This window comes from Acinonyx jubatus, chromosome A3 (genome assembly GCF_027475565.1).
Source record: "Acinonyx jubatus isolate Ajub_Pintada_27869175 chromosome A3, VMU_Ajub_asm_v1.0, whole genome shotgun sequence".
NCBI classification, from domain to species: domain Eukaryota; kingdom Metazoa; phylum Chordata; class Mammalia; order Carnivora; family Felidae; genus Acinonyx; species Acinonyx jubatus.
Window position 1 is genome coordinate 90,525,207 of NC_069388.1, and position 25,614 is coordinate 90,550,820.

Here is a 25,614-nt window from a genome sequence, read left to right on the forward strand (position 1 = left end):
ACTGAATCACCTATTGTAAGGCCCAGACATTTGAACTCTTAAAAACAAGTTCTATAGCTCTCTGTATGCTTTGATATTGGTATAAAATGCTAGCTTTCTTCAGTGAATTTGGCCTGGGAATAAAGATTTAACCCGAAGAAATATAATGTCTGCCAGAGGGCACAGGAGTAATTTGTCAGAGGGCATCAAGGTATTCTAAATCACACCATATTATCATAATTGAAATACCCATGCTCAGAGTATATGTGTTCAAGATATTAAATGCTGTTAGAGAGCAGGAAAGAGGCTTCTAGTTTGTCCTCAGAGCTCCAGGAGCACTCTTACTGTCCTCATTCTTCTTGGCCTGTACCTTATCTTGCTCTGGGATTCCACAGCATAAAAAGCATGCCTCGCTTATCTTTGCTTTTTCTCATTCATTACCTGCGCTGAATGGCACGGGCGCTGCCTTTCCAGGTGGTCTTTGGCTAACCTAACCAGCTCCCTTCATGGTGGCTCTTACTGGTTGGTGACTCCCCCTCTCGTCTTCACTTTCTAACCCTCACTGCTGACCTGTTGCCTCCTTCCGGTTACATTGTTACACAGGAGGCCTGACCAAACAGTGGCTCTTCCCCGCCAAAACTGAAAGAGGTCAAGAAATCTGAGAAATCTGTGTTTCTATGAGTGGCTGGACTGGCAGAATATTTACATTTGACACCATGTAGACTGGACGATAAAGAACACCGGTTTTTATTTTGCTCTGTGTAGGTTCACCAACATTTAAGAGCATAATTGGGTGCATCTACTTAACATTGCAGACACTGTAACCTAGATCTTGATTTCTCATATTCCTGTGGTTATCACCAAATACGTGGACGGGGATAGGGTGTAAACTGGCCATGACATAGTATGTACCTAGCAGTACTGAGGTTCCTGAAGTCAGAGAAGGTTACTTTTCTCTATATATACAGCTTCTCAATCTGTGAATCCATCCAAAGATTCCTTGCTACCATCACAAAAGCCTGTCAACATCTGTTTCTGTACTGTATATGTTTTAGTTTGTGTGTTCAGCTGTAAGTGAGAGAGTACTTCAACAAAAGTCAGAGTGGATTAACTTTACATGACAGCAAATATAAAGGTAGAAGATTAGAGGGTTGGTGCACCAGTAACTTTGCATCTCCATTCTCACAACGTGGATGGAGTCTTCCCTCCAGGCTGTGAGATGCCAACCACAGCCCCAGGCATCTTATCCTCAGACCCCAAGGAATAAGAAAGAGGCTGGGAGCGAAATGGGTTTCCTTTATCGCTGTTTTCATCATTTATTCTTTTTTTAGTTAGTAGGAAAAATATTCTTCCTGTGTCCCTCTAGATCCCTCTTGGATAGAACCAGGGTAAATGTTCATCCCATCATTGATGGCAGCATCCCTGACATTCCTACAATTTTTATTGTCTGGAGGCCAGCAGTAAAAAGCCTCCTGTTACTTTTTCCCTCAGCCCTTCCAAAAGTTGCCTTAGACTCTTAATTCTCTATCTTAAATGCTGTCCTAGAGGGGTTTCTGCTCTCCTGCCTGAACTTGGACTGATTGGATAGCCTTCTACATCTCTATTGTTTAACGTGTATTTGTTCCTCTTAATGGGAAAAGAAGAACCTGAAAGATTACCTTCCTCTGTTCCATGTTTTGGGCTTCATCTTATTCATAGGGAGTGTAAACTGTAATAGGCATTATTGTGTCTAGAAGCAGACATCGTATGTAGTAATGCTCATTACACGTGTGTGTGTGTGTGTGTGTGTGTGTGTGTGTGTGTAGGTGCCTGGTCAACAGCCCCAGTTGAATCAAGTCTTTGAGTCAACAGGTACATGAGATGTGAGTATAGAAACCTCCAGATCAGTGCATTCTCCAACAATTTTAGTCCCCAGCATTCATTGCTAAGGCTCCAGGCAATAAACAAGCCACCCACACAGTGCCCTATCTAAATTCCTAATGGAACGTGTAAGAATTATAAAATGCTTATTGATTTTCAGGTTTGTTATACAGCAGTAGATAATTGTAACCTAAGGACAGGATTTGAGTGTTTCTGGGTCTTCTCATGCAATGCCATTTTAATATTTCCCCTTTCTATCAAGGTTAATCCTTCCACTACTCATCTGTAAGCCCTTAAATCCACATTTTAGATTTATACTGCATTTCTCTTGGAATTGAACATACTACTGGGCACTCGGTAGGAGCTTTCCAAAATCTGTATTGGCTAAATGGCCTGATGGTGCCTAGACTTGGCCACAGGAGCTAACACTGACCATAGGCTCTGAGAGTTTTAGTTATGGATCATGTGGGATGCTAAATGCACAAAGAAGCCAGATAGAACTTTCCTGAGCCAGCATTGCATGCTTTCACCACATTTTATGATGTGTATGTGGTTTACTGAGTTCACATTCCTCTTTTTAATTGGAACACTATTTGTCATTTCATTTGGTCACATAGTAAATGGAAAAGAGAATCTTGTTTCAGAGTTTGGCATCACACATTAGGTAACTCTGTGACTTTTGAAGTTAAGAAGAGGATGGACTGAGACCAAGAACTACTACTACCGTATGATTAGCAGGATCTAAACTCACTTGAAAGGCTGGAGGAGTGGCTTTGTCACATCTCTTGTACTGAATGAGTTCCTGATCCTTATGAATCAAGATCACTGCACATCTTGCCTGTGCAGGAATGGTTATTAGTTTGAGAAAATTAATAAATGCAAAATGACTCCGGAATCCAAAACGTTATGCAGGCATTAAGTATTATTGTTAGAATGAATCTTTGTAATTGTATCTAACTGCTGTCCCTTAAGACACCTTATTAATTAAATAAATAAAATACTGTTCTGAAACCCTTAGCACCTATTTTGGCATATTAAAAGGAAAGGAATTATGGAAAAAACAGACTTAACTTACGATACTAAAATAATTTTCCTTGCGTGTCTCCTCTCCTCCTCTCATACTTGTCTTACTGCTCCTCTGACTGTGGCTGTTCAGAGTGCAGTTGTATCGTGAAGGAGACAAATGCCAAGCACAGAGGGCGATTATCTCGCAAACATCTGGCACCCTTGCTGGGCTTCAAAGGCAGATGCTGACGTGCTAATGCCAACATTTCTCAAGTGGTCTGCCCAGTGTGCAACTGCTCCCTGGCCCAAATGACACCCCAGTCCCAGATGTCACAGTGCTTCTCATGTCACCTTCCTGTGAACGAGAAAAGAAAGGATTTCTGAAGCGATCGCTGTTCTATGCTCTCATTTTATCGGAAAGGTTAATCATCTTGAGTGTGTTAACAACTCAGACTTATCACTGAGCCTGAACTCTAACTTCACCGTATGCCTGTATCACACGGGCATTCACTTACTCTCTCTTTGATCTAGCTGTGTAAGCGTCAACAGCCCCCCACGCTGCCCCCATGCCACCGAGATTGGGACCACAGTGGCTGTTTCTCAAGCTATGGAGCATCCTTCACAGTAGAGAATGAATAAATGCTTTTTGATTAATTGTTTAGCCTAATTACAATTCACTTCACTTGGATAGAATAAATGTATGCTGGAAAAAGAAACTGATACACTTGTTTTCTGAATACAAAAGAGTCAGTTGAGAATTGTGTTTTATATAATACTTGAAATCAAATCAAATTCCACCAGCTAAGTGATTTCTTCTAATTACTAAGCCATCTTGAGTGTCTTTGAAAACAGTGGATGGGAGGATTCCAGGCAGGGATTAGCTTTTTTCTTTGGAGCTAGTGGAAGCACTGAACTATTGGATTATTAAAGAGTAGAACTGGAAGACTCTTTTGACCTTGACTTTAGTGAGGGGGGTGAGATGCGTTCAAAATATAATTTTTCCTCAAATGTATTTCACACTATCGCTTTTCTAAGAGCTCCCATTGAGAATTGGCCGGTAAGAGTTTGTAACTTGCCACATTTGGCACTATAAAGCTATCCTCTTGGCTATGTAGTGGTAAGATGAGAATGCTTTATTTATCTAAGAGCAGTTCAGTGCTGCCTGGCTACCCTTCTGCGTATCCATGGCTCACCCTCCTGTGTTCTCTACAGTGGCTGTTCCAGTCCTCCATTCTTCTTAGACTTCCTTTATCACTCACCTTTCTCATTTCTCAAAACTTGGTGCTGTGCAACTGGAACTCCCTTATCCTTTGCATCTACACCCAAGCATTTCCTGAATTTGTGTCTTTGTTTCTTCTTTGTCCCTGCAGTAGTGGATGAGGCAGCCAGCATCCTGTATGGCAGCAACAGCAACGTAATAGTCACTGGACAAGGGCATCCTTTAGCTCCAGACCCTGCCTTTGTGACAGGCAAAATGAAGCTTACAAACACATTCTAACCGTGGTGACAATACGCGATCACCAGAGAGCTAATGAAGACAAAACTGAAGGGCTGGACAGACATCTGGGGATAACAATGACTGAGCACAGGTATGTTGCTGCCCACCCTATGATGGTAACGAAAAGCACCAGAGGGGAATGGGTTGTGCTGGTGGTCTGGAAATAACGCAGGGAGCATTATTACATTTAGTACCTCTTTTGCCACTACAAATCAGCAACATTTAGAATTGGCTGCACTAGGAGGCCAAAAGCCACATGAAACCCTTTTGAATAAGGGGGCAGTTCATCACTTTATAAAAGTGAACATCTTTTTCTAGAGGAAGCCAAATTAAATTAAAAAACTAAATTATAGGGATGCCTGGGTGGCTCAGTTGGTTAAGCTTCTGACTTCAGTTCAGGTCGTGATCTCACAGTTCATGAGTTCGAGCCCCACGTCTGATTTACTGCTTTCAGCTCAGAGCCTGCTTCGAATCTTCTGGTCCCCTCTCTTTTCACCTCCCCTGCTCACTCTCTCTCTCTCTCAAAAACGAATAAACATTAAAAAAAAACTAAATTATACGAAGAAGGATGAAAAGAAGGGGGAAAAGATGAAGAGGAAGGAGGAGGAGGAGGAGGAGGAGGAGGAGAAGGAGGAGAACACTGTTCTTCAAAACAGAAGCTTCCCAAATTGAGAGAAAAATGTAACTTCTTATGGCACCGATCACTTCCCATCCTGCGCAGGCTGCTGAGGAAATGGGCTGATAAATGAAACTTCTATCAACCATCCCAGGAGAATTCTAAGACTGTTTGAATGAAAACACATGTTTGCAGAAAATACTAAGATTAAGGACCTAAGAATAAATAACATATAGTGGGAAACGAATGAGACAAGGGTAATGGCAGATGCCATTTAGAATATAAGTCAGACTGGGAAGGCAGGCCTGTGCTCCGGCATGGACATTTGCTTACTGCTTGCCTAATTCTCACACGTGCCCTCTTTTTTAGCCTCCCTAAGACTTGAGAGTAAAGCTTGTTTAGGTGCTGGATATGCTGGCCAGAAAGATTTTCCCTCGAAAATCTTCAAGACAAGCTCATCAACATTGGGGCAATGCTGTCCTGTGAAGTGATAAGGTGGTGAGCAAGAGAGTCCGCTATAACGTCTATCATAAATATGATCGTTACCCTGAAAGTCATGTTCATCTTCATAGCCCTGGGCTCATCCGGAGTCCAGTACGATGTACGATTTTAAGTTTTGTGAAATTCTTCTCCTGGCCAGTTCTCAAGCACAGCGTGTTTGTCAAGGCCCCCTGCCTACAACCACTTTTCACATTCTCTTCCGTTCGCAGGGATGACCCTTTCCCTCCCATCACCTGGCAAAATGTCCATATTTTCTTTAAGACCGGAATCTGACATGCTCCAACTTCCCTAGGGAAAATGAGTTACTTTCATTTTGAAGCTTGTTTTCTACCTCCCCTCTATCTTTTTTTCACATCTCAGTTCCCTGCTGCATTCACATGGATGTCTCTGTTGTTAGGCTGTGAATACCAAGAAGGCAAACTCCACGTTATTCTGTTTCCAATAACATATAGAATAGTCTCAAGCACATTGAAGGCATTTAGCTGTTGAAATAATGAACTTCACACAAAATATATCCTTTTCTTAGATCCTTCTTCTCTCTATTAAAGCTTTGGTATCTGTCAAAATGCTGATTCTCAATGAATAGCTAACAAGTGTAGTATTTTTTTGTTGTAGTTATTCTTAATGCGGATGGATATCAGGTTGTTTTATTTTGTTTTTTAATTTTTTTTAACATTTATTTATATTTGAGACAGAGAGAGACAGAGCATGACTGGGGGAGGGTTAGAGAGAGGGAGACACAGAACCTGAAACAGGCTCCAGGCTCTGAGCTGTCAGCACAGAGCCTGACGCGGGGCTCGAACTCACGGGCTGCGAGATCATGACCTGGGCCGCTTAACCGACTGAGCCACCCAGGCGCCCCATATCAGGTTGTTTTTTGACAGTCACCTTTGATAAGGAGAAATTGATGAGAGGACAAGGGTATGGTGAAGTGGGAAGTAAAGAACTGCAGAGAGCAATGAGATAGTGTGAAAAGATACATACCATCAGTGGACAACCTACTTTTCCCCAGGCCTGGCCTCACTCAGTCAGCCTTCCCTGTCCCACTGCATGCGCATGAGTGCCATTATATACCCAGCTTAAAGGATTTCTCATTTAAAAAAACAAGGCACAGAGGGGAAGAAAGGATGTATTTATATAATAATTCTTTTATCAAATAATTGCATTCATTACAGTGCTTAGCTGTGAAGTCCTCAGTGTTAGCAGCATCAGACTGTCAGCTCTGCTTCAATTGAGTATGTGTGTGAAGTTAGACATTGTTCCTTAAGCCTCATGCACCAAGATCCATGATTATTAAAAAGAAAGGACATGGACATTAGTAAGACTGAACAGGCAACATATAAATTATAATAATATAGAATACATATTTTATGTTATATATATTATATATAATCCATAATAATATAAATATGCATAACATATTTTTATGTACTACATATATATTTTAAATAGCTTGTCACATGCTATTACCTATTTTTGAACTAGAAGAGAACTTTCTAGGTATTTCAAAGAACAAGGTATTAGGTGTTTTGGAATTGATTAACATGCTTGCTGGGAAATGTCCAATAAGATTTGACTTTAGGACCCCAAGTACAAAGAATATTTCAAGAGAAATATAGTTCAAGAGAACCCTGTCTGAAGTGATGTTAAGCCCCTCTGGCCCTCCGTGCCAGTGCTGTTGACAGGCACCTGTAGTCTTGGGAGCTGCAGAATGCTGGCTGGCTTAGCTCCCCATGGCTCACCTTTCATTCCATCTCCAGTGGTGTGATTTAGTACAAAGAAAAATATCTCTAGGGTGAGCATTTTTTCTCTGCCTGCCCTTCACGTGTTCACCTTCGGCTGCTTAGCCATCCAGGCACAGACCTGCCCCATCCTTCTCCTTTGTAATTTCCTTTCCTTCTAGCAGTATTCTGTGGCTGGCTAACTTAGCTTTAAATAGGACCTTCTGATACACAGCCTTATTTGGGTCTAGTAGATCCCTGGAAAACTCATAAATCCATTTTCATTGTGCCCGAGGCAAGAAGTCATTCAGAGAATCCCTTGATAGGCGGTAGCACTTGGGGGCCAAGCTAACATTTATTTAGCCTGCAGCCAGAAAACTCCTCTGAAACTTTGAAAGAATAAAAATAGCAAACAACAACAACAAAAAATCTGACCCGTTACGGTCATTTTTACTTAATTTGTTAATCCACAAAACCACAGCTCAATGAAAATTTGATATTGAAGACATTATTACCTTCATGCTTCGACTTTAATATTTTCAGAAAGAGCCACGGTCAGCATATACATCATGTTGGGTTTGAATTTAGCAAACTCATTTTCACATCAGTCACTCCAGGGAGCATCAGGGTCTTGTGGGAACAGTCAACGAGGTCATTTGTATCACATCGCTAGGTGGTAGCGGTATGGGTCTGTTTATTTAGAGGTGGGGAAACTCAAGCTCAGTCGTTATTCATATGACAATGTTGGTGAGGGTGGGAGCAAGTCTGGGATGAATATAGACATGGCTGTCACTCCTGGGTATATGTATAGTAGCCCACTGACGTGCCTCCCTATGAAAGATTAATGGTAACAGCTATAGATGGAATAGCCAGATGCCAGGCACTGTTCTGAGTAGTTGTTGAATTCTCACAACTGTCTTATAATGTAGATATACTTTTATCCCCACTTTACAATAAGAGAACCAAGACACAGCAAAGTTGAACAACACAGCTAATGAACAATGAGTTTTCGCTTATGTTGGGGATATAGGAGATATTTTGTTTGTTGGTCCTATTTTGTTTTAAGTTGGGAAAATCTCTTCCAGTGGGATCTGGAGACAAAACTATGTCTCCTCTGTGAGTGATTGTGTCTGGCTTCCACATTGTTAGGGTTCTTGGACTGTTTTCTTCCCCGCTATGGAAAATCAAAATCTTTGTCATCACAATTATTTTGTGAAGCCATGACACTGGGTAATTGAGGGGCTGGCACTGATCGCTATTTGACTCTGACTTTTAAGTCAGAGCCCAGGCAGATGGAGACTGATGATGGGTTTAATTGTTTGGGTGCAAGATCTGGAAAGAAGGCCAGGGGCTTTTAGAGCACATGTTCATTTCAATCTTTCTGGGCTGTCCTGTGTGTAATGGGATGCTGCTGGAGCCCTCAAATGCTCTTCCTTCTGCAAGGGCTGGGAAAAAGAAGTTGCAGAGTGCCAGGCACATTCTCTGCATGGCATCTGGCCTTTCCCAACGCAACAGCCCCTATGACAGGGCCCATCAGGCATATGTTGGGAAGGCCTCACAGAAGGATCTGGCTCCTGCTCCCCAAGGTTCTTTGACATTTTCCTTAATCGCTCAAGGCAACTGGAGAAAGCCCTGAAACACCACAAGCCTTTTCAAACCAAGAGTGATAAGAAACACTTTTTCCCACGAATCCCCAGAATTGATTGCTCTGGTCATCATTCAATTGACAACATGCTCTGAGCTGCAGCTCAACAAAATGGGCTTCTTTGCTGCAGGACGCAGGTTTGATTCCACCCTCCCCCACCGTGGCTTTTGACCAACCCCAATCTATTTTCATAGATTACAGATAATATTCTTATTTTAATAAGGAGATTTCCTGGGAAATGTACAGCAGAGGCATGCAAGGGACAACCACGTAATTATGCACTTCCTTTGCTTTCTGAATGGAACTTGAGTGGAAAAGAAAAATCACACTCCTTCAGTTGAAAGAGGAATGAGAGCAAAGCTAAGACAGGCAAAGAAAGATTTCCTCTGCACATACATCACTGCTGAGTCAGACAGGCGCAGGGAACAAATGCCCTTCAACCTAAGGACGTTTAGCATTTCGGGGACTTGTACAAAATCATTCCCCATCTGGGGGAAGGCTAATGAGTGCTCAGGGAAGCAGCAGCAACTAGGGAGAGATAGTGCCTCTAAAAGGTAGTAATTTCACTCAAAGAGATGTTACCATTTCTTCACAGGAGTTAAATTAAGAGCCATATTTATAGAATCTCCAAGGTGTGGATCTTCTGAAAAGAAAATGAACTTACTTTACTTGTGAACAGCGCAGAAGGCATTAATCAGAAGTGCATTAATGGCAAAATCCATTTTTAACTGCTTGTTACTCTGAATCTTCTCCTGCATTCAGCATGGCAAGTGGCCTGGAATATTCTGATTGCTCACTGACTAACGATGAGGGCTGGTGGCTTCCTGCCCAGTGAACCTCTCCACCCCCTTTTCTGCATTTCCATAGCTCTCTGGGCCTGCCTGTGTTCAGGTGCCTGCTGCCCAAGGTCTGGCTGAAATTGTTAACAAGCAGATTGTTGATAAAGCAATTTGCTCTAAGTTCCATTAGGAAATGAGTGCATGTTGGTAGTATACTGCCCACAAAGAAGTCTGGGAGTGGGAACCAGCCAGGGCTGCTGTGGGAGAGCCTTACGTTCACCAATTAATAACCCTTAACCTTGGGACCGATGCTTCACCTCTCTTGAGCTTCCATTTCCTCCCTTGTAAAATGAGGATAATAACACCAACACTGAATGTCGTTGTGCAGAGTAGACGAGATGATACACAAGAAGTTTGTAGCCCAGCACTGACCGTGGGGCATGTGCTCAGCCTAGACCAACTCCCTCATCTTCCCCTTAACTGTGATGCCCTTTGCAAGAGAAATTGCTTTGTAAAAGACGACTGGGGTGAAACACAATCCTTTCCTTGGAAGCGTTAACCTATAATTGTGGCTTTCTGGGGATCATGATCTTTTCAGGGCCCCCTGGGGCCTCCACATTGGGTAACACCATCTACGCACAGTACTGGCATGGGTTATTGCTGAGAGAATAGGAGGAGAAGGCTCTGCAAAGGGGCAGTCCCGCATTCACATCCCAGCTTTTCCATTTTTTAACTCGTTGTGTGGTCCTGGTTACTAGAATTTTTAACATTTCAGATACCTAGTTTCTTCAATTGTAAAATGAGAATAACAAGACTTCGTTCTTTTATATATATACTTGCTCAGATTTATTGAGAGCCTCCAATGCTTCAGGTCCTCTTCTAAGTTTCTTAAATGTTCTCCTATTTACCTGTCCAAATATCCTATTATCCCTTTTTTAATACCTTCCTTAAGGGTACAGAGGCTTAGAGGAGTTACCAGGATAGGTAGAACTGGGATTTAAACCCAGGTGGTCCCACTTCAGAGACCACGGTTTTAACAAACACACTGCCTTCCCTCAAGCATTTAGTGCATAATTGGCCTTCAAGAATGTGATGTTATTTTCTCCCCATAGTTGCCCCCTCCCTGTCATGGAGATAGAGGAGACAAACATCTCTGGGAACTGAGAACCTCTACCTCTCCTAAGCACTACCTGGCTGGTCCTGTTCACACCACTGGGAAAGGGAAGAACAGAACCACCTGCAGGGTCCCTTCCATTCTTAAACCGAAGAAAGAAAGAACTCAGAAGGGGCTGAAAATGGCCTTAGGGTCTTAAACCTAACATACAATTAACAAAAACTGTTGTCACACTCAGTTACTGAGCACCCCCATCCTGTTGCAGGGCATCCTCATAAATCCTGGGGAAATATTGCTGACTGAGGTGTTCAAGAGGAGAAACACTTTTACTGCTAAACAAGTCAGGGCTCGTGTCACAGAACAGAACTTATCCAGAGCTTATCTAAATCCTCCCAGGGTCAGAAAACTCGTTGTAAGGTCTGGTCTCCAGAGAGTCCAGTAATTGGTGACTTTGGCTAGATCTGAAACACAGTCAGGGAAGGCTCTGCTCCTTGAAGCAGTTGCTTGTTATTAAATCCTATACTTGATGGGCTCTCTCTATCGAAATATTCTCTACATATAAAAAACATTTGATTTAGAAATGAAGTTGGAAGTAATGTAATGACATGGGGTGGAAGAACTTGGCTTTGAAATGAGGCTCCTCTTGCTTAGATAACTGTCAAAGACTAACAAATCTTTTGTCTTCATAACCTGTCATCAGCAACTATTTTATCCATCCCCTTATTATTTATCATAATAATCAGGCAGTAATAGTAAGGCAATACAAATAATAAGGCAAGACTGACTATATGCCTAGAATGATAGCATTAGAGAGAGTACCTTTATTTAATAGAGGGATATTGAAAAATGTTTTAAATGTATCTCAAATAGCTTTCTTATTAAACTCAGATGCCTTTGGGAAAAGTTCACCCTTGTATATTAACCAGCTAACGGTAACTAATTCTATAACCCTTCTTTGAATTCAAGGTCCCATTGGAATGGATCAAAAAATAAATGGCTGGTATAGGAGCTTGGTGCTCTAGCAAGGGCATGAGGTGGTGCTGAAATCAGTATTTCCTTTATTTCATTTCTTTTCTCTTTGGGAGTGATGGGTTGGAAGTCTCCTTTGACGGTAACCCGCAACAATGTATCATTTTATTCTTAGAGGTTGAAGCGGTGGTTTGTATGACAGTTTTTCCAAGTGGCTTACTCAGGTGTTCATAACAATGTCTCATCTTTCTAAGGAGATTATTACCACAAGAACTCAAAGCACTCTGCAAACATTAATTAACCAAACCTGTATAGGTAAGGATTACTACATCCCAATTCTCTTGCAGGAAAAAAAAGCAACTATTCCCAGATTTTATTGGCACTTTCTTCTAACGGTAGACGTCAGTATTCATTTGAAATATGCACATATATGTAATTTCTTACCTTACTGGAATGTTATCTCTTTAACATAAAATTAAATTGTTCTTTTCAACTAGTTCAATTTTAAGGTGGCAAGTTAATTTAAAATTGGTTATATCTCCTCAAGTAGAATAAGTATAACTTTTCTGCATTAATTTGTTTGGTTAAATCACATAGTCCTCCTCTTAGGCACAGTTTACATGTCATTTTAATTATATCACTTTTATAATATTTGGGGTGAGAGAAAGACTGACATACAGACTAACATGGAAAAATCCTGTGGAAATGTCCATGTTTGTGTCAGGTCATGGAAAATTTAACTTTAAGAATGGTCATAGATTGGACAATAATAACTTGATGAAAAAAATGAGTATAACTCACCTTCAGAATAAAGCATGTTGTGTAAGACCCTGAGATGGCCTTGTAATACATTTGTGCTTAGCTGTCTTCAACAGTGAAATAAAATCCCTAAATTTGGCTAAGGTAATGAAATCTCTAATCTAATCCTATCTAAATCAGGTATAGACATTTGAGTAAGTATGCTGGAAAGTTCATTTTCTTCACTGTATTTTAGTCACTTTTCTGAGGGTAGATGATTTACTCACATACCTGGAATAGACAATCAGAGCAAGTGATTCATTCCCAAATGGGCCTGCTTGCTACTTTGGGAGAGAATATTGCATGAAATATGTTTTTAAATGGTATTTCTAAGAAATAGTACTTCTTCTCAGGCTTGTTCTATTCAGATTTGGTCTAATGGTGTCTCATGGCTCAAGATAATTGATAGGTGCCCTAATAAAGGTGCCATATGTTCAAATATACTTTTCCTTTCCTGAGTTAAGGAATATGAGGGTAAAATGCACTGGGCCTGTTGTGATTTGATCAAATGGTGGTTTTTCTGAATCATTTTAGTATTATCTTACAAAATATTTTACTGCTTACCCTTGAGATCACTGGAGGTCAACTTTTAACTTTTAACAGTCTCTAATTGACAGTAAAATCTTTCATGAGGAGAAAAAAGTATTTGTGTATAAGAAAAATTAAGAAGACTGTCTTAAGGTGTGGTGATAAAAACATAATTCTGGTGCATCTACACAAATAGGATTCACAGTCATTTCGATCATAACTTGCTCCCTAGGAAAAAGTCACTAGTAAGTTCTAGAATGAGCCTTCCTATTCTTGCCCAATGGGATCATCCATAGCAGCACAGAGTGTTTACCAAAGAATTTGCTATAAAACTTTCATCAGAAGGGAGTGTCTTCAGAGGCTGCAAGAAGAGCCTCGTTTATGAAGCAAGACCTGAATTCATGTTGTAACTGTGCCATTTATTGGCTCAGTAGCCTTGGTAAGTATTTAGACTCTGTAAGCCTTGGTTGTTACTTTTGTAAAATGGGACCATTCACTTTCTGGAGTAGATGCTGTTGGTGCCCTGCCCAGATTCTTCTTACCTGGCTCTGCACCTACCATCTGCTGCTCTAAGGATTGGCTGCTAGTGGTTCACAGCTGCCCTTTCTCCAGACACTTGCCCTTGGCAGATGGGCACCAGTTCACCCAAATATCCTGGAATGTTCCATCTCCTGTTTCCAGTGACTGACACACGGCCAATAAACTATTAATGTAGGGGTACAAAAGTCTGGCCCTTTTGCCTAAATGTAGAACAGTTCCGTGTTGCTATTCATATTCCAGAGATACCTGTGGGATTAATCCTAGACAAACTTCCATGGAAACCACATCTTGGCTCTTTTTTTCCCCCTGCAATGTCTCATGTCCCTCACTGTCTGTTTCTCCTCAGAAACCTCCTTCAATAAGTCATTTGCATGAGATTTTCATCTTATACTCTACCTTTCGGAAATCTTCTCTCAAACACTTGCCCTACCTTGTGGGATATTTACAAGGGCCAAACAGATGATATATTTGAAACCACAGTGAAAAGTATAAAGTGACAGCCACATGTGAAAGAATGAAACTAGGCTACTGTCTGACACCATACACAAAAATAAATTCAAAATAGGTCAATGACTTGAATGTAAGACCCGAAGCCATAAAACTCCTAGAAGAAAACAGGGGAAAGCTCTTAGACCTTGTTCTAGGCAATGATTTTTTGGATTTGACACCAAAAACAAAGACAGCCAAAGCCAAAATAAATAAGCTGGTCTACATCAAACTCAAAACCTTTTGTCTGGCAAAGGAAACCATCACCAAAGTAAACGACAACCTAGGCAATGGGAGAAAATATTTGTAAATCGTATGTCTGATAAGGTGCCAATACCCGCAATATGTAAATAACTTGTACAATTCAATAGTAAAAAGAAATCTGTTTAAAAATGGGCAGAGGAACTGAATAGAAATTTTTCCAAAGAAGACATACAGATGACAAACAGGCTTATGGAAAGGTGCTCAATGTCACTAATCATCAGGGAAATGCAAATCAAAACCACAATGAGATATCACCTCACAATTGTTAGAATGGTTATCAAAAACACAAAAGATGACAAGTGTTGACATGGAGGTAGAGAAAAGAGAACACTTGTGCACTGTTGGTGGGAATGCAGACTGGTGCAGCCGTTATGGAAAACTGTATGGGGTGTCCTCAAAAAGTTAAAAATAGAGCTACTATATGATCTAGAAGCTTCTGGGTATACATCTGAAGGAAACAAAATCACCATCTTGGAAAGATATATGCATTGCTGCTTCATTGCAGCATTATTTACAACAGCCAAGATATGGAAATGACTTAAGTGTCCACTGATGGATGAATGCATAAAGAAAATGGATAAAGAACACACACACACACACACACACACACACACACACACACTCACACATATACACAGAGGAATATTATTCAGTTATAAAAAAGAGGGAAATCCTGCCATTTGCAACAACATGGATAGACCTTTAGGACATTATGTCAGAGAGAGAAATAAGTCAGAGAAAGAAAGACAAATACTGTATGATCTCATGTGTATGTGCAATGTAAAACAAAACCAAAACCAAAAACGGAACCCATAGATACAGAGTACAGATTGGTGCTTGCCTGAGGTGGTGGTGGGGGGCATGGGGGGAGGAAGTGGGAGGCAGTAAGGGATAGGTGATATGCATATAAGTTGTAAGATAAATAAGACAAATAAGTTCTGTGGATATAACATGCAATGTGGTGATTATATTTAAAAGTAATTACAAGAAGAAAAAAGAAAAAATATGTTTCACAGAAAAACATTGTTATTAGAAGGCGGTGGATTTGTTTTACAATTTTTTTGTGTTTGTTAATATTTTCATTAGTTTCTCATGTTTCTAGAATGAAAGCAATCGAGGACTTTCTAATCTTGTAGAAATCTTATCAAGGTTTTCATAGAAACTATTACTGTACATATAAAATCATTTTTTCAAGGGGTTTTTCACAACCATGTTAGGAATACAGCATGGAGCTGAAATGTGTATAAGCTGTCATTGCACCTTCTTTGTTGCGCAAGCATTATCATAGTCACTCTTATTGTAAAAATAAAAGTAGCAATGAGTTGTAGTAGGAAGAACATAGCCCATGGCCACATTTTAAAGCCACCTTCTCTTACACTTGGCTTCGGAGTATTGCTGTATTTCAGACCAAGGAATACTATGACTTAGCGCTCTTGACCAAAATTAAAAAAAAAAAAAAAAAGATCATGTTTTGTGTAGTGAGCCCACCATATAATTATAGTTGAGGAAGCCATGTCTCAATAATTCTTATTTTTTTTTAATTTTTTTAACGTTTTATTTATTTTTGAGACAGAGAGAGACAGAGCATGAACGGGGGAGGGGCAGAGAGAGAGGGAGACACAGAATCGGAAGCAGGCTCCAGGCTCTGAGCCATCAGCCCAGAGCCCAACGTGGGGCTCGAGCTCACGGACTGCGAGATCGTGACCTGAGCTGAAGTCGGCCGCTTAACCGACTGAGCCACCCAGGCGCCCCAATTCTTATTTTTTTAAAAAAAAATTTTAATGTTTACTTTTGAGAGAGACAGAGAGAGAGCATGAGAGGCAGAGGGGCAGAGAGAGAAGGAGACCCAGAATCTGAAGCAGGCTTCAGGCTCTGAGTGTCAGCACAGAGCCCGACGTGGGGCTTGAACTCAGCAGCTTAACTGACTGAGCTACCCAGGCACTCCAGTAATTCTTATTTTTTGAGGGACACTTATTGGTTTTCTAGGTTCTGGGCTAGAGATGGTCTCATTCTCTGTGTCAAGAAACTAACCGTCTAACGAGGGATGACAGACTCTCAAATCCTTAATTATAACACAGTAAGAAAAGTTGAATTGTAAAAGAGACTTTACTTTGACAGCAAAGTGACAAAAACTTGCTAACGATCACAAATTTAGTGACTATAGTGGGTTGAATAGTAGCCTCCAAAAATTCATGTCCCCCTGGAATTTCAGATTGCGACCTTATTTGGAAATAGAGTCTTCACAGATATTATTAGGTTAAAATGAGATCATCCTGGATTCAAATGAGCCCTAAATCAATGACTCGTGCCCTTATAAGAAGAGGAAAGAATACACAGAGACAAACAAAGATACATAGGAAAGTGGGTATGTGAAAACAGAAGCAGAGACTGGAGAGATGGAGTTATAAGTCAAGAATCGCCAGCAACTACCAGAAGCTAGGAGAACAGCATGTAACAAATTATCCTTCAGAGGCTCCAGAATGACCCAACTTTGCCAACACCTTGATTTCAGACTTCTGGCCTCCTGAACTGTGAGAGAATAAATTTCTCCTGTTTTAGGCCGTTTGGTTTGTGGTGATTTGTTACGGCAGCCATAGGAAACTAATACAGTGGTTCTGTGTTCTTCCTCCTAGAATTGTTTCTTTTTTTCACTGTTGCTAACCTTACTCAAACTTTGGGTCTTGGCTCACGTGTGCATCCTCCAGGAAGCTTCCTCTGATTCTCTCAAATGTTGGCTCAGCATCTCTCCTATGTATTCCTATAGAATCCTGTGTTTACTCCATCTTAATTTGGGACAAACTCTCATATAATACCTGAGTTACTTGTCTTTTATCTCCCAATTGGGAGAAGGACAAGCTTTTTTTTTTATCTGGTTCTGAGAAGAGCAGGACTGCCTCATATACATCTTCAGTTTGTATATGCCCCAATCTATTCAACGTTATCTATTGGTCCTGATGATTTTTAATCAAATCCTTGGTGCCTAGAAAGATCATGGCATGTAGGAGGTGCTCAACTGCTATTTTAAAATAAATGAATGGAGGGGCATCTGGGTGACTGAGTTGGTTAAGCATCTGGACTTCAGCTTAGGTTATGATCTCATGGCTTGTGGGTTCAAACACCGCGCTGGGCTCTGTGCTGACAGCTCAGAGCCTGGAGCCTGCTTCGGATTCTGTGTCTCCCTCTCTCTCTGCCACTCCCCCACTTGCACACACACACTCTCTCTCTCTCTCTCTCTCTCTCTCTCTCTCTCAAATATAAATAAACATTAAAAAATTTTAAAATAAAACAAAACAAAACAAATGAAAGGCAAAGTCAGACCTGGGCCATGGAATTGTCTCTAAACTCTCCTCTTCATATGTTGTCTACATTTTTGTTTTTTGGTAAGAGATTATTGATGGTACTTACCAATTGCCTCGACATTTATTACCAGGACCCAGCCCAAATCAGGAGACTTCAAGCAAGCCCCTGCGGTAGCACCTGAGGCAGATACTTCCCTAAGAGTTTCCCAGAGACAGCAGACTTGCCCTTCCCCCACAACTCCCTATGCCAAACCCTGTTCACCTTTCCCAGTCAATATTGAAGGGGACTAAGAGAAGCTACATTGTTGGATTTTTGGGAGGAAAGCCGAGTTCATGGCAAAATGAAATTTGTCTCCCTTCTCCAAGAGGTAGAGAACACTTTACCCGAAAGCTAAGGTAAGAGCTCCAAGAACTTCAGTTAAAGAAACTCATAGTGCTTTCAAACAGGAGAAGTAGGCATTTATTTTCATTCCTAAGCATTATCCATCGTTAATTTTCCATTCTTTGACATCCTTGCTTTTAAATTGTGGTCTAACTTACATAGAATGGAATGCTTTGATTTTAAGTGTGAGCTTCGATTCACTTTGACAAATGCATGCTCTGGGTAACCCACACCTCTATTAAGACACAGTTCCTAGGCATTCTTAAACAGCCAACTTGCTGACTTGGACTGAATAGGAGACGATTGGAAAGAGATGACGGACTGGAGATGTGAGCTCCATTATCTGTTATGCAAAGATGCTGATGCCTAAGTAATGATGGGTAGTTTCGATTTAACAGTTTTGTGGAGGCTCACTCAAGTGGCTTCCTTCTGGTCAAGAGAACCCTAGCTGCCAGAGGCTATGGGGAGATCACCAATTGTGGAAGTTGAGAAGAGGGAATGAATGAAGGGGTGAGCTTGCACTTGGACATCCTAGGTTGGAGAAGTGACAGCAGGGAGGTCCTGCGGGGCCTTCTGAAAGACCCCTCCCCTACAAGCAAGACCGCTTTGGGATTACTGCACACAGCCAGTGTGGATGTGTAGCCACTGCTGACTGGATACAGGGACAGACAGTCAAGGCCAGCCAAGGATCAAGAAATTTGTCCCTTTTTGTCTCCCTCAACCTTGTGTCAAAGCATCAGAGGAACTAGCTGTTACAGACAAGGCTTTATCAGCCTTGCTGGGGAAAGGAGAAAAGACGATATTCAAATTAGCTTGTGGGGCGCTGGGTGGCTCAGTCGGTTGAGCATCTGACTTCAGCTCAGGTCATGATCTCATGGTTAGTGAGTTCCAGCCCCACATAGCCCTAGCTGCTATCAGCACAGAGCCTGCTCTGTCCACCCCCCTGCCATCCCTCCTACACTCATGGTCTCTCAAAAATAAACATTTAAAACAGAAAAAAAAATCAGTTTGTGATTAAAGTCGGCAATTAATCTGAGCTTGTTATAACTGAAAGAGACTATGAAACCAAATGATTTTCCCAAACTGTTAAAGTATAGAAAAGAGTGATTCAACAAAACCTGGTTGGAAGCAAGGACTGAAAAAAAAAAAAAAAAAGAAAACCAGTATATGTTTATACCCTCGAAGAACTGAGACTTTCCAATAAATCAGTTACATGAGAAAACAAGAGTTCCAAGCCTGTGGATTACAGACCCTTGGGGATAAGCAGGGGAGGCTCCAGGTTACTGCAAGTTATTGCAAGTGGTGTGCAAAGCAATACATCAAATAAACATGGTGCAGTAAATAATGGCTCACATAGATAGGTAAAATCCTTTGTCAATATATGTTTATTCAGTTTTGGTTATTAAGTACAAATGTATTCGTAAAAGTGTTAGTGAGTTTTTAGTACGTTTTTATTAGAAATAATCTATATCAATCCATGTTTAGGAGCTCTTGTAATTATTTTTAATATGAGAAAGGAATTACTGTCAGCAGAAATGATTCCATACCTTTTCATGATTTAAACAGAAATTTATTGTTTAACAATCTTAGAGACTCAAAGTCTGAGGTCAAGGTATAAGCAAGATATATATGCCACATTTTCTTTATCCAGTGTATATGTGTATGTATGTATGTGTGTGTACATATGCATATTTTATCATGTGTGTGTATGTATACATATGTACACACACATACATACATACACACATACACACACATGATAAAATATCATTCATCCTTAACAAAGGACATTCTGTCATTCACCATGAATGATCTTGGGGGGTATTATACTAAGTGAAATAAGCCGGACAGAGAAAGACAAATACTGCATGATCTTCTTTACATGTAGAATCTAAAAAATAAATTGAACGCACAGAGTAGAAAAGTGGTTGCCAAGGGCTGACGGGTAGCAGAAATAGGGAGAGTTTGGTAAAAGGCTACAAATGTTCAGTTATAAGATGAATAGGATCTGAGGATATAATGTATCACACGATAACTACAGTTGATAACACTGTATTATATGATTGAAATTTGCTAATAAAGTATAATTTAAATGTTCTCATAAAAAAAAAGTGCTATAGATGGGCTAGGCTGAGGTCTATTCAGGAGAGGGCCTGGGAATATCAGTGGGCCTCCCGAGCAATTCCACATAAAAAAGGAACTTACCCACTCCTCCTTTTCCCTTTTTATACCACTATTTTCAATATATGAAACATATATGCAAGTCAGACATTATGCCAGACTCCGTCAACTCTTTGATGAAGATATAGCCCTCACACAGAAGTAGAGCTCAGCAAACGTTTTCTGCACAGAGCCAGAGAGCAAATGTTTTAGGCTTTGTGGGCCATATAGTCTCTGTCATGACTACTCAACTCCGCTGTGGTAGGGCCATAGCAGTCACAGAAAATGCATAAAGAAACAGGTGTGTGACTGTATTCCAATAACTATTTATGAACTCTGAAATTTGAATTTCATCTAATTTTCACGTGTCATGAAATATTCTTCTTTTGATTTTTTTCCCCAATTATTGAACACTTTTAGTTCCTGTGCCATATAAAAAGTATACAGCAAGCCTGTTGAAGGACCTTCGAGTCTAGTAATGGAGACAGATGTGTAAACAATCGGGATACCATGTAAATAGGGACAGAATGCTAGATGTTATGTACATATGAACAAGACCATCACATGATTCTTCTTGCCATGTAGCACAAGCTAAAGTAAAGGCTTTCAACCTGTTTTTCCACCCCAACATGCCAAAGAATTGCAGTGCATTTTAACTGGTATTAATTCCTCATTATTGACATTTTCTCAGCCAGGAAATGCATCCTCTGACTTTGGGGAGGGAGAAAAGGGACAGGTGAGGGGGAAAAGATGCCATAGTTTTTGATGTGTGCCTCTAGGAGTGATGAGTAGACTCAGATTATGAAAAATTATAAAATATTTTTAGGTTAATGTTATTTGTGGTAAGGGTCGTTGTGATAATTAAATTCTGCTATTCTACTCTCCTTCTTTCCACGTGTTACCTTTGTTCTATCAGCACTGAATATTGGACATGTGCTAGTGGATGGTTACATTTTTAAAAAAATAAAATGGAGTATGTATTTGCTAAAAGTTTTGAGTTTGCCTCCCAAACTTCCAACAGAGACAGACAATCCAAAAAATAAAAAATAAAAAAATAAAAAAACCTTTGTTAGTGATCTTCTTGGCTTTGTGCCTATGCCCAAAGTGTTCCACTCCAGTTCCAAGTTCCATCTTGGAACTTTTAATAATATTTGAACAGGGGATACTCATTTTCAACTTACTGAGCCTAGCAAATTATGTAGCCAGTTCTGTAGATAAATGATGTGAACTCAGAATTATATTTTATATCCTACACTTTCCATAGAAACATGGCATCTAGTTAGGCAGCTCTCAAAAATGTTCAGTGAATGCCCAACATTTATGAAATGCCTGTATTTGCCAGGTGCTATTCTAGTCACTTTGCATGGAAGATGGTGACATTTACTTGATTCTTATGGAATTGGTTTGTGTATCTTGCTTAACTACATAATTGATGCATGAATAAATAAATAATAGTAGAAGAGAGATATAAATGAAGTGAAATAGACAGAATAGAGAGGGAATATTGGAGAGAAAAATAACTGAAGGGAGAAAAGGGGAAGCTTGTTGCATAGACAGATACATGGCTGCATGAAATGTTACCCAATGTCTTGGCTGCTCTGAAACACCAGGGATAGTTGAATGCATGTGGCATGCCACAATTCCTGTCAGCATTTTTTTTTTGTAAAAAAGAATTAGGCAGATAATGAAAAATCACAGAAATTGACAGACTCTGTAAATAACCGCAGCAGCTACAAACAAGCGACAGTGTTTAAATAAGTAAATGGAGGACAGCTGGTCATGATTTGGTTGTAGTATGGCCCACATCAGTAAGCATGCCAGACCTTTTCATCTCAAGTCATGCATACAGAGGGCAATAGGATTCGGAAGAATTCATCAATTCTTTTCATTTTTGAGAGTAAAGAAACCTTATATATCATCTCTTCATTTTCATATGAAAAAAAAAGGGAAGGAAAAGATGTCACATATAGGAACTCCTGAACTCCTTGTTTCCAGTTTTAATCTTTATATACCATAATTTAAATGTCCTAGTCTTCAACAGCCTGTGAGTAGAAATGTAATTGCATTGCTATTTAAGCCTGTCACATCTCAATAATTCTAAGCTCCCATCATTAGGAAGATGCAATCCTGTTCCTGGAAGAGTAACCTATCCTCAAATATTTTTTAGAATCCCCAAAGCCATCTTAAAGATGTGCATGAACCAGTCCACCTGTCCCTCCCTGTATAAATTAGGCAGGCAGGTCCTGGCTGCTAGCCACCTAAGCGGATTCCCCTTCCACCCTGGTAGCTGGAGATATTTGCTACTGTTACCAGAGGCCAGGTACTAGTCATTCACAAGACACAGTGTAGCTTTATCTGAGAGTCCCTGTTTCCTGAAATGAACCATAGCTTCCCAAGCTTTAGAGTGAGTTTTAAACTTTAATTTGCATATGTATCACCTAGGGAGTCTGTTAAATACAGATTCTAATTCAGCTGGTCTGGAGTGGGATCTGAGATCCTGCCTTTCTAATAAACGCCAGGTGGTTGCTGATGCTGCTGGTCCATGGACCACACTGTGAATGGCAAGGTGTCAGAGCACTATTTCTCAAAATGTGCTCTCTGTACCACTTGATATTCAGTCACCACACAGGCTTTTTATTATAGACTCCTGGGCTCCTGTTCCTATCAAATCAGTATTTCTGGAGCCAAAAAATCGGAAAGTTGTATTTTTAACAAGCTTCTTCAGGTGACTTTTGTGTAACCAGCAGCTGGGTGTACAGAAACTGTGGCTTTGACACCCAAGTGGTTACTTAAAAAACTAGAAAGAAAATACCCCCCCCCTTTTTTAAATCTTTACTAAATTGGGAGCATGGGAGAGGCCCCAGGGCCAGATAACTTGGGCTCCAATACCTTCAGAATTTAGAGCTCTATCAAAAATTCAGTTATTTTTCTTCCTGAAGAGAAATATACCACCTGTGGGGCTGGGTTAAGATGTATTCCCAAGATCATGCCAAATACCTCATTCAGAAGTGCCATGCCCTGTGATCCTTGGTCCTTTTTTTCAAGTTAGGGTTTTTTTTTTTAAATTCTAGATTCATTCTACCTTTATTGCAGATTCTCTGAAGGGACCTATTGTCCCTCCATGCATTGGGACCACCATAATACCCTCTTGCTCCCATCTATTAGACATGAACCTCCAGCTGTGGATGGGATCCATGTCTTTGTCTCCAAGATGCCCCTGAGTCCTATTTAATCTGGGTAAGAAAATAAATATCTAAATGGCTAAAATGTCACCTGACTCCATATTCTGGACAAGTGAGGTCAAGTTCAGCTGTATCCAAACATTAGTTGTCCAGCAGAGGCTTTTGGTAACTTCTCTACTTAGCTGATGATGCCATGGGCCAGATTGAACCAGCATATGTCTCATCAGTAATGGCCAGAATCACCTCATGTATATCAATGCTGCATTAACCAGCATAGATATCCCAGGGTGTTTCTTGTACCTGAGAAACACTGTCCCTGTTCTTAAGAATAGAGCCTCTACTATTACAGGGTTATAGAACAGCTAAACATCAGAGCGTACAGAGATCTTAATCGCATCCTAATCTTATTTTACAAATGAGAAATATCTCAAGCAGAAAAGGAGGCTTAGTAACTTGAAAAATATCACACATTTGACTTTAAATGATGTCCTAGAACCTAAATACAGGACTCCTAGAGACAAGAGCTTTTTAAAGGCTATGTGGAATTATCACTGGGGAAGGAAGGATTTTCCTTAACCCTAAATACTAACACATATTTTAATTACCCCACATACTAAGTTCCTTTATTTAATGGGCCCTATTTTTAATATCTGCAATGTCCTCCAGATACCTTTATACCTACCTGAAGCCTAATGAGATCAGAACCCATGTGGGTTCACAAAATCTGCCTTGATAGCACGTGCTAATAGTAATTCTTCTTAGCTTCCCTTGTGTTCATCATTTAACATTGCATTTTAAACTTGGCAACATTCATATTAATATTATTGCAAACATAGCCACAAATTGATTTCAGATTGAGATTTGACTATTACTCATTCAACAAATGTTTTTGAGGTGTCTTTTTTTGTCCCTTTACTTGGCACTTAAGGATATGGCAGTGAAGAAGACAGATAAGGCTTTGGTTCTCCTGGGCTAAACATTCCAGTGGATTTTATTTTCAACTATCCAAAAATATTTTGTATAGCCAGGCTCAGTAAAGTAGCTTCTGCCACCTGGGCAAATGTCTGCCCAAGGAATGAGTCGAATAATTGCATAGCTAAAGAGTTCTAGAAAGAAAATGAATCTAGAAAACAGGCAATTATTAAAGGAATAGGCCAACATCAAGCGATTGGGGCTCTAATATGAAGGTATAGGGCAATCCCAGCAGGCCTGTGGGGCACCAAGAAAGAAAATACAGGCCAATGGATATTTATCAATCAAGGCTAGTGCACAAACAGTTGTCTTCAGTTAAGAAAACAGTATGGGACATGGGTAAAGCTACTTGGCTGGGTTGAGGAACCCACCCACCATCTCTGCCATAGTAGGTGGAAGGTCCAGCTGCAGCAAAATGTTGAACCTGAAAGGATGGAGGGATTGACCCTTTAATAAAGCCAGAAATCAAATATTTATGACTGCAGTTCAAAATTATATGCAGGTCTCAAATATATATATATATATATACACACATACATATACATATATGTACATATACATATGTACATATGTACATATACATATATATAGTATATACATATACATATATAGTATATACATACAAATATACATATATATAGTATATACATATACTATATATATACATATACATATACTATATACATATACATATGTATATACATATACATATACTATATACATATACTATATATATACATATACTATACATATATATATATATAGTATATACATATACGTATATATATAGTACTAAACACCAGAACTGAGACTCAGTTTAAAGTAGAAATATCAGTATGAATACTATTTGTCATGGTATCATAGAGTATTTGGAGTAGAACTCCATTTTCTGTTGATTTTGCCATTTTAAAAATTGATCTAGTAGCCTGAGTTGGGAACCAGTTGACAAAAACTATTTGCATTTGCTAGCACTTAGGGAACAATGTTGACTAACAGCAGGGAAACAGGCATCCATATTATTCCTTGGGATTAGTAATAATCCCAAAGTATTTTACATTTTTAAAGTATGATGCCTGATGAGGAAAACAAAGGCAAAAGAAATGTAGCTTAAATTAAATCTCCGTACAGCTTGCAGCCCACTGATAGACACCTGGAACATGCAGAATGGACCTTCCTCAAGCAACTCATGGCTGCCTTACTTCCTTAATGTTTTTGTTTTATTAAGGACTGAAAGTAATGTTATCTTAACATTAGTTAGCCCCTCAAGGTCCTGAAAGCCTTGCTTTCAAATTCCTTAAAAACTTACTTTATCTCTA

The 25,614-nt window shown here is 40.0% G+C and overlaps 1 long non-coding RNA gene across 1 annotated transcript in view; it reads left to right on the top strand.

Annotated features, from left to right (window-relative positions):
* The window catches only part of LOC128311236 (uncharacterized), a 445,841-nt gene that overhangs the window by 307,094 nt on the left and 113,133 nt on the right, over window positions 1-25,614 (top strand). Inside the window, exon 2 of the long non-coding RNA XR_008289424.1 lies at window positions 4,215-4,433. This is a non-coding gene — a long non-coding RNA (uncharacterized LOC128311236). The remainder of the gene's footprint in view (window positions 1-4,214; window positions 4,434-25,614) is intronic.